The sequence below is a fragment of the Lathyrus oleraceus genome, chromosome 1, assembly GCF_024323335.1.
Source record: "Lathyrus oleraceus cultivar Zhongwan6 chromosome 1, CAAS_Psat_ZW6_1.0, whole genome shotgun sequence".
NCBI lineage: Eukaryota > Viridiplantae > Streptophyta > Magnoliopsida > Fabales > Fabaceae > Lathyrus > Lathyrus oleraceus.
The window spans coordinates 398,568,299-398,582,477 of record NC_066579.1 but is presented as its reverse complement, the minus strand read 5'-3'; the positions used below and the strand labels follow the sequence as shown (position 1 = coordinate 398,582,477).

Genomic DNA, 14,179 nt, shown 5'->3' with positions numbered 1-14,179 from the left:
AGGAGGCATATTCTGGATTATTGCGTTACACTCAGCAGTGAGTGTAACTGTTTCGCTATCTTCAAGTTTCCTTTTATTAGAAAGAATTTCTTTTAAGAACTTAGCATAGGAGGGCATCTGTGTAATAGCTTCTGTAAAAGGAATGGTGACGTTTAATTGTTTCAGTAGGTCAACAAATTTTTTAAACTGGCCCGCATCTTTGGTTTTAATAAGCCTTTGAGGATAAGGGATAGGTGGTTTATAAGGTGGTGGAGGTACATAAGGTTCTTTGGTTCCTACGGTTTCCTTATTACTCTCATCCTTTTCCTTAGGTTTATTTTCTTCCTCAGTTGACTTTTTAGAGTTTTGGTTTTCAATCCTTGGGTCAGATGGTTCTTCCACCTCCGTTCCACTTCTTAATATAATTGCATGAGCGTGGCTTTTCGGGTTAGGTTGGGGATGTCCAGGAAATGTACCAGTTGGGGCAGCAGTAGGTGCTTGTTGTTGAGCTACTTGTGATATTTGTGTTTCCAGCATTTTGTTATGGGCAGCCAGGGCATCTACTTTACTTGCTAGTTGTTTAATCTGTTCGCTAGTGTGTACATTCTGGTTTAAGAAATCTTTATTGGTTTGCTGTTGAGAAGCTATGAAGTTCTCCATCATGATTTCCAAGTTGGATTTCCTAGGAACATTATTGTTAGGTATAGATGGGGTCGGCTTTTGATATCCAGGAGGTACAATTGGGGCTTGACTGGGAGCCTGTCCTGGTGCGTATAAAGCATTATTACTCTTATATGAAAAATTAGGATGGTTCTTCCAGTTGGTGTTATACGTATGCGAGTAGGGATTTCCTTGAGCATAGTTCACTTGCTCTGCTTGGATTCCTGTTAGGAGTTGACAATTTGTAGGAGTGTGACCTTGGATTCCACAGACTTCGCAATTTTGAGTTGCGGCAACCACGGTGGCTGGAGGTGATACATTTAAACTTTCAATTTTCTGGGCAAGAGCATCCACTTTTGCATTAACATGATCAAGGCTACTTATATCGTACATGCCACTTTTTGTTTGAGGTTTTTCTACCATTGTTCGGTCGCTTCCCCACTGATAATGATTTTGGGTCATGCTTTCGATAAGTTGATAAGCATCAGCGTAAGGTTTATCCATAAGCGCACCACCTGCGGTGGCGTCTATTGTTAACCTTGTGTTGTACAATAGACCATTATAGAAGGTATGAATTACTAACCAGTCCTCTAGACCATGGTGTGGGCAAAGTCTCATCATGTCTTTGTATCTTTCCCAGGCTTCGAAGAGAGACTCGTTATCTTTCTGTTTAAATCCATTTATCTGGGCTCTCAACATAGCTGTTTTGCTTGGAGGAAAATATCGGGCAAGAAAGACTTTCTTCAACTCGTTCCATGTGGTGACTGAGTTGGAAGGAAGAGACTGCAGCCATCTTCTAGCTTTATCTCTTAACGAGAAGGGAAAAGACGAAGTCGAATTGCCTCTGAAGTGACACCATTAGCTTTAACAATATCAGCGTATTGGACAAATACGGATAAATGAAGGTTTGGATCCTCGGTAGGATTTCCAGAGAATTGATTCTGTTGCACTGCTTGTAACAGCGAAGGTTTAAGTTCGAAGTTGTTTGCTTCGATCGCGGGTGGAGCGATACTCGAATGCGGCTCATCTTGCGATGGAGCGGCGTAATCTCGAAGAGCACGAGTTGGTTCTGCCATCTCGGGTATCGGCGAAGGAAGAAGATTTTTGAGATGAGGAATTTCGATTGGAGGGAGATTGTTTGCAACACGATACTCTCGAATGCGTCGTAAGACTCGGAGATATCGTTCAACGTCGTTGATTCGTAAGTAATACGGTTCGCCTTGTGAGCGAGTGTGTGGCATACAAATCAACGAAAGACAAAAATAAAAATAAAAATTGCCTTAGTCTCTACAGCGTAACAGAAGAGTTACGATATCGACTAAACAAAAGTCCCCGGCAACGGCGCCAAAAACTTGATCGCGACTTTATGAGTCTATTGGGGTACTAACTGCAAGTGCACAGTTCTATCGCGTAGTTTTAAAAGATATCGATCCCATAGGGACTTATGAATCGATATACCGTTTTTCTAAGGTTACTTCGTAAAGCTAAGGCGGATAATACTTTGATGATTAGGAGGAAAGAAAAAAAAAGTAAAGCTAAAATAAGATCTAGATTAAATATCAAATATAGCGGATATCGGTATGTAGTTCGTCGTAATTAGGGAGTCAAATCTTCGTTGATTTCTTGGTTTTAAAATAAATCTTTTCCGTAGACACTATTGATTAAAAGCCTTTTCTCAAACTCTCGCTCTGTTGAATAGACTATGACTTTATATTAATGTAGCTGTCATTTATTAGTTAAGTCCAAAATCATTTTTTGAAAACAATAGAATCTATAGAAACTCTTTTCATTAAAATAATAACCGTTTAAACACCCTCGTCTCAAACTCTCGCTCTGTTGACTTAGATTATATAATTAAACTTAAATGCTTAACTCTCGTCCTCACATTTAACCTTTAAAAATACTTTTTGAAAAAGATTAGAATTTAATTAACTCTAAAAATTGTTATCGCCCTGATTTAGAATTAATGTCCAATTTACATTGTCCAGTTAAAAACTCAAACCGTCGTTCTATTGATTTTAACTTCTTAATGTCTTTTACTCTCGTACAAAAACCTTTGTATTAACTTTGTAAATTGAGACCATAAAAAGAGTGACTTTATTTTTAAATAAAATTAAACCAACTTAGTTTTGATTTCTTTCATTCCGCTTACTTTACATACCGATATCTTAATTAATTAGCCGGACATGCTAAACAGGTCTAAACAATTATCATGCTTAAATAAAGCCATATCAGGTAAACAATATAAATAAACAATAGTGAAGAGCATATATAAATTAAAACAATAAATTAAAAAACCTGAAAAATTAATAGGAATCTTGAACACTCCACCACAGACCGGTTGGATTTGTTCTTGCAATCTTCAATCGGACAGAAAAATTAAAAAAACAAAGGAATAAAATACTATGATCTAACGTAAGGTTAGATCCAGTAAAAGATACACAATAGTTTCCGGTGTAGAAACTATTATGTGAAAAATTTATTAAGTGTTCTGAAAATTGACTGGAGAAGAAAAAAAAAAGGAAATAAAAATTGCTATGAAGGTAGAATGCTGAAAAAAATAGAAAGTAGTAAAAGTAAGTAGTGCTGTAAATGCTTTCACGGCGGAAAAAAGGAGAGATCCTTTAGGGTTGGATCCAAGCAACTATTTATATTAATCCATTTTGTAACCGTTTCCAAAAGTGTCTTCCGTAAGTAACTTGCACGCTTCAACGAGTCAATCGGAGGAATAGGCTTCAACGTGCCTCTGTTGCGCGTTAAAAGCCAAAAATGTAGGAGTGGGGTGTGACGCTCGTCACACCTTGTGTTACGCTCGTAACACTTAGCAGGGGGCGTGACGCTCGTCAAACCTTGTGTGACGGTCGTCACAGCTTCAGCGCTTCTGGCTTGTAATTGTGGGCTGGGCTTTAGTGGAATTTGCTTTCCTCATCTTTTTTGCACCCCCTTTTCTTCCTTTTTCACTTTTGCTTCAAATAAGTTACCTGAGACAAATAGAAAGGAAAATACCACGTAATATCGAATAATATGAAATAAATTGAAACAAATAATAATATAATTTAATTAAATCGAGTCCAAAAATGTGATATTATTTCATGTTATCAGTAAGTCCGCTTGGGGATTGATGTTTCGTACATCCGAATAATGATTTGTTGAGTGGATGCACTAAAGTGACATGTTTCCATACATTGCGAATATCCCTTAGATACTCGAGTCTTAGTTATCTTGTGTGCATGATACATAAGTAACGAGAGATGAAGACTCGAGTTAGGATTTGGTTAGAAAACCCTGTAGATTCGAATGGACCCATAGATAAGAGAACTCACTGAGATTATTATATCATCCCATTATTGTTTTTTTTTCCAGGTATTGCTTGCAGGTTGAATTCAAGAGAAGCTATCTACTGATGTTTCAAGGGACGATGATTATCATGATCTTCCGCTGTGGAGTTTTGTGCAATGGAGATATTGTACATAGTTCTTAGATTTTTATTTTTAGGCACCATTATATAACATGTCCCGTTGATGTTTTTAGTTTGGGCATGTATTTATATTGATGTCATTAGACACTTATGTTATGTCAGTACCAATTAATCAACTTGTATGATATTATTCTAGATATATATTATAGGGGTTGTTACCGTTGTTACCGCCATTGAATGTAATTTTCTGAGGCAAAACTTGTGATGACACATTAATAACCACCTAAAGAATAGGGTAAAAACAATCCAAAAGTTGTGGTTTATTTGGTTCTAGGGATTTTTTCAAGTAAAGAAAAGTTTTATTATTGGTTCTAGTTATGTCTTATAAGGGTCGAGTTTATAGGTAGGTTTGGCATTGAATTCAACAAACTTCAAAATAATTTCTGATTTAATTTTATAGTTAATTTGTTAAATTTAAATTATAAGTTAAATATTAGCTAAAAATAAACTTGTAAGTAAATGTGTTCATTAACGAAATTATGTATCATGTATGTGGATTACCGTCTCTCTCACACACATACGACTTAATTCACTAACATTACATTATAAATTATACACGTGCGATGCACGGAAAATAAATTATTTCAAAGAAAAATTAATATAAAATAAATGTAGTATATAGAAAGTTATTATATTTTTAAATTATTTTTGACATACTATAGTAAATAACCAAATATGGTAAAAAAAAAAAAACTGGTCCTTTAACTTTACCTCTGGATTCATTTTGATCTCTTGATTTTAAAAGAGACAAATTAGATCCTTTAATTGTTCAAACAACGCCACGGAAGTTCTTTTCATCTATTTTTCTCAAACGGCGTTTATTTATGTACGCGTGGCAGCTGAGTTGGCAAGGTCACCAAAATTTCAAAAAAAAAAACCCAAAATTTTGCCTTCAATAAGAATCAAACCATGGTTATTTGAAAAGGTTGTGTACCACTAGACTAAATCGTACTTATTTATTTGTTTTACGAACATAATATATATTAACAAACAATATGTTTTCCAACAATGCAACCAGATGCATTATATTCAGATACATATCAGATGCATTCAATCCTCGATATTCCACTGTCCTCCAAATATCACCATCTTCAACAATTGCAATACAGGAAAAACTATGAGACTTATTTATATAGGAAGTGTTTGAGGCATATTCGGGGTTGTGAAACATATGCTTCAATCTTGTTTTTAGCTTCAACATAGACTGACCTCCGTTATACTTCTTCATAAGATCAAGAAATGAGATAGAAACAAGCATGTCCTTTATACTTCTGCAAACTCAGCAAATCAAAAAACATCTTGTTTTCTATTTTATATTTTCTCATGGACATATTCACTTTTTCATCTTCTTTAACCCGCCACCACTATTCTTCTTGGATTAATTAGCATGCAATTTCTATTCCTATCAACTACAAAAAAAAAAAAATTTCCAATATCAATTTTTAATGTAAATCTTTAATTACTTTTTTCAAATTTGACCATACATAATAATTTATTAATTTTTCAACAACAAACACACATGGAGAGGCACAATGAGATACAAATAATGTCCAGTAGTTTTGCATTATATGATGACCGATGTCAGTGTAATTAAAGTTGTTATCCGTAATAATTTGCACAATATTTTTCAGACCAAACTCATGAATTATAGAATCAAAAATATCAATGAGTTATTTCGTGTTCTTGAAATACACATACGCGTCCACTGATTTGTGGAAAGTGTTAGAGAAATTCTTGGAAATTGTTCTTGATGAACATTGTAGATGATTTGCAAAGATCCATACGTTTTCTTTTCAAAAACTCTTGATGAAAATTGTTCTTGAAGAAATTGGAATCTGAGAAGGATGTAAGTGTTGAGAAGATTAAGTTTGACTAAGTGCATGTCAACTGTTTGATGTTTGGCTTCTATGAGCATTGTCTAACATTTTACAAATTGTTGAGATTTCAATTATATTTAATGTGTAAATTTAATCAAAAAAGGTAAAGTGGACTAGTGGTAAAGTAATGTACCCAACAACCAAGTGGGCCAAAGTTCAAATGTGTGGTTTATGCAAAATTTTACTTACCTTTTTAATGAGCATATGCCAAATGGACCCTGAATTTGACTTTGCCTACGGACCTAACAGAATAAAGGATCAAATAAGAGTTTTTAAAAATTAAGGGACCAAAATGGGTATTTTATCTTAGAAAATTAACAAGGTTATTGTTTTCATAAGATAGAGCATAAAAAAGTTGGATTTTTTTTATATTTTTACGTGAGTCATATTCATATTGCATAATATGTTGGAAAAATGAAATATAAAATTAATTATTGTTTCATAATCCTGCAATAAACTCAAAAGAACATCACAATAGACATTAATATCTATATATAAGTATAACTTACTTAATTATCTCAAATTTTGAAAGATTTCTTTGTAAAATATATTATAAGTTTTATTGGAGAATGACTTTCATCTTTGCATATAAGCATCTTTAATTCAGCATATGAATTAACGCGTGAATTGGAGCCTCAATAGAGCACAACCTTCTTTCACTTTATTGACAATAGAGCACAAAGATCTGAATTGGAGCCTCAATATTTGTGGTCAGAGGTATGACGACGGAGCACAAAATTGTCAATAGAGCCTCAGTATTTCACTTTATTGATAATATAGCACAAAATTAACAAAGGTATGATAAATTAGTATTGTTATGTCAACATCTTGTCTCACATCTTTTAGAAGGACAAGAAGTATTTTCCTGAAATCACCACTCAAGACAACAATTTTCCTCCAAAAGGAAGAAAAGTTTGTCGTAGTTCTCATTCATACTACTCATGATTGTGTTATATATATACTCATTATTCTTCAGTTATTGTGAAATTCAATTTTTTATGCTATAAACGTATACTCTGACAAACAATAAAATTTTAAATTGAAGAAAATATAAATTGAAAAATAAAGGCAAATCACATTAATAATAAAAAGAAAAGAAATAATAAAGAATTGATCTGCATAAAAAAATTACACATATGATATAAATAATACATAATAAAAATTAGTTTAGTATTAGTTTTTTATTATTATTATTATTATTTATTAATTATTTAATTATTAATAAATAATTGAGAGGGATGGATTTTTGAATAGAAATTTAGTCGAGAATCATATAGGATTATAATTTAATAAGATGAACTTTTTAAATTTAACTTAAGTTACCTTTATTTTAAACCAGACAAATTGAGACGAATATAAAAAGTTAATGAGAGCAAGATTAGTAAAAATAAAATGAGATGTAAATCCTACATTATTTGGAAAAATGAAGGTTGAACACTTTATAAAGAATATAACTCCTACATCCATTGTCTTAAGGTTTTTGATGAATATGTCTGCCATTCTTACTTTTTTGAGTGAGTTTTTGACCCAATATAAATGATTCTCATTATGACTACCAACTTTGGTATCAAAATAAGGGGTCACCTCCTTGTATCGAAAGTCTTCCTGACATAATGGTGGTCGTGCGTTTGTGGATGTTTTTCTTCGTGATGACCCAACCAATAACACAACCAATATATATCATCGTCAATCTTATTTTACATTTATTTTAATGTGTTGGACTCGGACCTCAGCTAATGTTGCTTATAACATAAAAATGTGTTAAGGTACATTTTACTGCAATTAATAATCAGTAAGTCATCTGATATTTCATTTCAGTCTCTCCAACATTATTTGTTCTCATCTCCAACTTTTAAAATTTATTTTGAAAACTATTTCACTATATTGACAATAGAGCATAAAGATCTTGATTGGAGCCTCATATTTGTTGTCAATGTCAATACCCGAAAAAACTGACAAAGGTATGATGAATTAATATTAGCATATCAACATCTTATCTCGTGCCTTTTAGAATGATAAGAAGTATTTTCTTGAAATCACCGCTCAAGACAACGAATTTTTCTCCAAAAGAAAGAAAAGTCTGCCATGGTTCTCATTCATGTTATTCATGATTGTGTCATATATACTCATTGTTCTACAGTCATTCTGAAAGTCAACTTTTAATGCTCTAAACGTATACTCTAGCAAACAATAAAATTTAAAATTGAAGAAAAAATAGAAATGAAAAAAATAAAGACAAATCACAATAATAATAAATATAAAATAAATAATTAAGAATGGACTCGCACAAAGAAAATTACACAAATGATATAAATGATAGATGATATAAATTAGTTTAGAATTAATTTTTTATTATATTTTTTATTAATTATTTAATTATTAATAAATAATTGATAGGGATGGAATTTTTTAAAGGAAAATTATTAGAATATATGATAGGGTTATAATTTAATATATTAATTTTTTAAAATTTAATTTAAGTTACCTTTATTTAAGTTTATCAAATGTTCCTAATGAGTTCCTCAATAACCTTGTTTGAAGTCTCAAGCATCAATTCAACACTCGATGTCTTCAATTTTGGAAAGAGCTAAGTTGCCAAATTAGGTCAAAACCTTGTCATTACCACTACTTTACACATGTGTCATTTCCAGCTCAAGTAACTGTAGCACCTCAAATTTGCACCTCCCATTTGTATATACATTTTATTTCTAGGTCAATAACATTGCATTCACATTGCATAGTTCATTACATCTCATCAGGCAAGACTGGTCAGGAGATTCAACTGTGCAAGGCCATAAGAGCCTTTTCCATGAGATCAAAGCCCTAGGGTGATTCCCATGAGTTCACATGACCCAAGGATCATTTTGAAGTGGTTTGGCCAAGTGTTGAAGGCTCAGAACTCATCAGTCCATGTGCAAATCAGCTGAGGCCCACAAAAGTCAACAGAATTCAACTGCAAAGTCAACTGTGAATTTGGAGGTGGGAAGTGGTTAGAGATGCTTCATTCATGTTCAAACAAGTCTCATTTGACATTTCAAACATCAACGTTGAAGAATTTGAAGTCAGATCAAGACTTTCCAAAAATAGCAGGTGACCTGTAATTTGAACTTTCCAAAAATGGAAAGATTTTGGACCAACTTCAACTCAAGATTACATCATCAAGAAAGCTTCAAATGAAATTTTATCCAACATGAAACTTGAAGATATTTCTCTCCCATTTCCAAAAAGTCCAAGATCATGATTTTCTCATGTGTGGTTGAGGAGATATGGTCTAATCATGGCAAAGTGTGTTCAAAAGTTCAAATGGGCATAACTTTTTAACCAAAGCCCCAAAATGAGTGGTTCTTTTTGCATTTTGATCCTTATAACATGTACTTTCCAAGCATACCATTACTTGACATGAATTTCATTTGCATAGGCGTGTGCTTATTGTCGCATCCTGCGAAAAAATCAACCGGCGAGCTAAAAACAAAAACACACAGAGCCGCCACTGCGCGTTATTTATCCCAAAATAGGGAAAGGAAACGCTCAGAGAAACCTGGAAAGAACATGGTCTCGCGACCAAAGAGACAGGGTAAGGGAGTCGGTTACGCGAGGGGAAGGTATTAGCACCCCTCACGTCCGTCGTACTCGACGGGATCCACGTCCTAGAATAAAGAAAAGGTTGCTAAACATCACACACACACACAAGGGAACGCAGGTGGGGTTAGGAGAACGAGCTCGATAAGGTATCGCACCTTATGCCTACATATCTTGTCTGGAACAAGAATCAGAGCCACTGTAGTTCGGCTTACGCACGCCAAACAACACAAAACATACAAACAAACAAGGGTGGCAAACATGGAGCCCGACAACCACTGGATGGAATTACGTCGGCATCCGAACCAAAACACACTCAAAAGGGCAAACGTGGAGCCCGACTGCCAATCACTGGGCTTACGTCGGCATCCGAACCCAAGCACACTCAAAGGGGCAAACGGGGAGCCCGACTGCCAATCACTGGGCTTACGTCGGCATCCGAACCAAAACACACAGTTAGATAACAAGTAAACACACGCAAAAAAGAAAAAGGTTGCCCGGAGTGGTCTCGCACGACCACCTGCCTACATACCTCGTCTGGAACGAGGATCAGGGCGATGTAGTTCCCCTGAAAGGGACTAAATTGCTAACCAGAAACCGGGGAAAGACACACTACTAGGGAGCTGAGACTCGAGCCTAGTGTTGTCATGCATCGTTTACCCTAAGTTCGGTTTTCTATCCTACTTGCATAAGCAAGCCTATCCTAACCAGGAAAGGAGCAAACACACAAGCAAACAACATACAAGCATACATCAAATGAGAACAAGCATCTCAAACAGGCATGTCAATCAGATATCCACAGAGCACCCACTATAGCCAAACAAGAGGCTCACACAATAGGTTTGACTGCCGAAGCGAGTCGTCTGTACGGGCTGGGTTTGCTCTTAACCTTGCCATTACGAGGCTAAGGTGAAGCAGATGAGAGGTGAAGTGAGGATCAGACCTCACAGCTCTTATCCCTAACCAGGGAGAGCTTCTGACAAATGAGCATGGGTCCAGAATGGGGGAACCCTTCTATACTCAGAGACTCTGACACAATGTGCACTGCACAGATCTTGGGCTTTTGATCTCAATGCTACAACCATGTAATGGGAGCAAGGAGAAGACTCGACTGAATAGTGGGGGATAGATTGCTTATCCCTACCTTCCACCAATTGCCTTGATTAAGGACTTTCACCTGCTTGGGCACAAAATTAAACAATCACAATCATCGCCTCTTAAGGAGGACTTCAGACATTTATTTGCCCGGCCCGGTAACAGCCGGGTCTCCAGACTACATGAAGTTAGGAGGTTATACCTCAATGCAAGTTGCTTAAGCAAAGCAAAGCAAAAGTTCACAAGGAACTGAGCAACTAAAGTACCTGGAAACAGTCAAACACAGTTAGTATTCAGACAGACAAACCATAAACAGCAAGTGTTCAACCGATTAATCTATACAACTCAATACACAACACAAGGCAAGCTCAAAGCTTAAGCCCAAGCTTCACAACCTACAAAACCAAGTTATGTTAGTGTACAAATATCAACAACATCAATTAAAATTGATTTGGATCATTCTCCATGTGCATTATGCTTTTGATCCTGAAAATCAAGCAAACATTAGCAACAAGACCACTAGGCTAAGCCTAGGGTCCAAAGGCAAGAAAAATTCCTAAACAGCAAGGTATTCACCAACCAAAGTCAAATTAATGTCAAACAAGAGCAAACACCATTGGTCTCATGTTTATATCATTCATCATATTCATGTTATGCGCAAAACAAGGCAAACTAGTTCAAATGAAGCACCAAACATCCAAACAGAACTATTGCATTCAATTCCACATCAAAACAATTCTAAAAATTCTCAAATAAATTACACCTAAACAGGACCTAATCCAGGTCTAGCATGTCAAATTTTAGCCTAATTGGGCAAATAGAACCATGTCAATGAAAATCAACAAAAACAGACACAACTATAGGCTCCAAATCACAACATCAACACATACATCCACTTCAAAAATTCATAACTCAATGAAAACAAAAAGAAATGGATGAGACCAAAACAGGGATGTCACACAATGTGTCTATTACAAGCATGCCAAATTTCATGATTATCCAATACCATATGAGCATTTCACAATGAATCTACCAACCTATGTCACATGAACTTGCAATTTCAATCACCAGAGATGAAAAGTACCAAACAATTTGAAAATGCAATGTAAAATTCCACAAAAATTCATACAACATCTTAACATGTTAATGATTCACCATGAAAAATTTCATTTCATTCCAACAAGTATAGGTCACTCAATTAAATCCAGTAAGTTGACACAATGAGGTGTGACACAAATTGTCACACCTAAGTTCCAAAATTCATAACTCAATGATCAGGTATCAAAAACTCATGAAATTTATATGGAAATGAGCATCAATGAGTCAAGAATCATCACAAAAATTGGCAAGAATTTATTTAACATTATGAGCATTTCATGAGCCAAATGGTGCAAGGTATCAAAAATGGACACATATGAAAGAAGCTTAGGTCAAATGATAATTCTACCATGCACAACTTTGACCAATAGGTAAAAAAAAATCTACACTCAACAACAAAGTCAACACAACAATTTCCATATTTTTCTGATTTTTTTACAATTTTTTATGAATTTTTCAATGTGTTAATAATTTTTGAAGAATTAAATAAATTAATTGAAATAGCCAATGGCAGTTTTGTAAATAGGACATGGCGCCAGCGGGAAACAAGATATTTGAAAATTCAAACGAGTGACAAGATCAAACACTGCATTTTCCCAGAAAATTCATCTTCCTCGCCCAGAATCCTCAAGAACACTCGATCCATGAAACTCAACCAAAATGGACATGCGAATATGCATTCGAACCGTCTCAACCTCTACAATCCAAATATCAACTTATCTAAACCTAATTGTTCCTAAATCGTGTGAATCGAAGAGATTAGGGTTTCACATCGCATCTTCAAACCTAGATTTCTCCCTATACAGTTCACTATAATCAAAACTACAGGTATCACTATAACCTACGTGAAATGAACTACACAAAGCACATGCCAATCGAGTGAAACGTGACATTCGAAATTCAACATACCTGCTATGGCAGTGTTAATCGCGTGGTTCTTTGTGCAAATCAACCTCAAACAGATGCGCCAACAGCTTCAGGAAGTTGAGTGATGTGTTCAGAATCAATTGCTATGGCTTCTACTGCTCAAGCTTCGATTTCACCATTGATGGAGTGATATTGAACAGTCACGATTTCATACTCCTCTCCTTCCAAATTATCAAAACAGTTTGAGAAGATGATTATAGAAGTTCAATGCAAAAAGAATCTCGAAGATTGATTGAGAATTGATGATGAAATTTGGATTTGAAGGTTTTTGTGTTCTTGAGGGTTTGAGAGAATTTGATGAGTTCTTGATCCAACTTTGGGAAATGTGTAATTCTGTTATGTTTAGATTGGGATTAAGATTATATATGATGCACTAATCCATGATTAATCATCACATTAACCAAATTGGAATTGTTAAGTGAAATGGAAATTTTCAAGAGAGGGTAAAAATGTAATTTCCACATGCCAGCCCATGCCACCTGTTTGACAGCTCACACAACTTCCAAATGTCATGTGTGAGCTGTTGAAACTTGTCTCATGCTCATTGGTTAGGCCATTCTCATTTTCACCTTGTGTTTGCACTTTGTCCATTTTACAACTTCCATTTTTCAAGCCAAATCTCAAATTATGAAGCCTAGCCATGAAGTGATGATTCCAACATATTTCAAATGCCATTCATGAGGTGTAGCAAAAATCCCCACTCAAAAATTCCAATTATTTTGAAAGTTGGACAATTTTGCCCTTGGTCCAATTTAACTGTCCAGTTGAAAATTGACCTTTTGCATTGACCACTTTTGGAAAAATCCAATTATGCACCATGAAAGTACATGTCAAATGGAGTTTGTGCATATGAAGAACTTGCAATTTGGACAAACCATGTGGAAGTTATGGCCTCCTGATTATGGGTCATTTTTGAATTTCACTGAGTCCTAATTTCCCAACCATACATTGGATTTTCAAGTTCTTGGACTTTTTGGAAAGGTGAGAACAAGACCTACAACTTTCATGTTGAACAAATTTTCATTTGAAGCTTCCTTGGACACGTGGCTTTGAGGTCCAAAACTTTCCATTTTTGGAAACTTCAATTACAAGTCACTTTCTATTTTTGGCAGTTTTTATCCTGACTTGATTTTCTTCATTCTTAAGCTTTGCAATGTCAAATAACACTTGTTCCAACATGAATGAAGCGTATCCAACTCATTTCCACCTCCAAATCCATCAGATCATGTACAGTTGACCACAGTTGACTTTTTCATCTGACAGATGAATCTGGCAATGCATAGATCAAATTGAGCCCCAATCTTCAACTGAAATGGCTCAAGGGTGAAGCCCTAGCCTCAATAAGCACAAAATAATCATGAAATGAACCCCATAACCATCATAGATCCCATCTCCTGACTATGCCCTGACTGGCCCAATGCAACTGATTAGGGTTGACCAGTGGTCAAAACCCTAATCTCAAGGATGAGCTTCAACACCTGATCCT

At 35.1% G+C, this 14,179-nt stretch overlaps 1 non-coding gene across 1 annotated transcript; it reads left to right on the top strand.

Annotated features, from left to right (window-relative positions):
* The first annotated feature begins 1,231 nt into the window (after positions 1-1,231).
* Positions 1,232-1,338, top strand: LOC127116291 (small nucleolar RNA R71). Its single transcript, XR_007801248.1, has one exon. It is a non-coding gene; the product is annotated as a small nucleolar RNA R71 (small nucleolar RNA).
* The last annotated feature ends 12,841 nt before the right edge of the window (positions 1,339-14,179 follow it).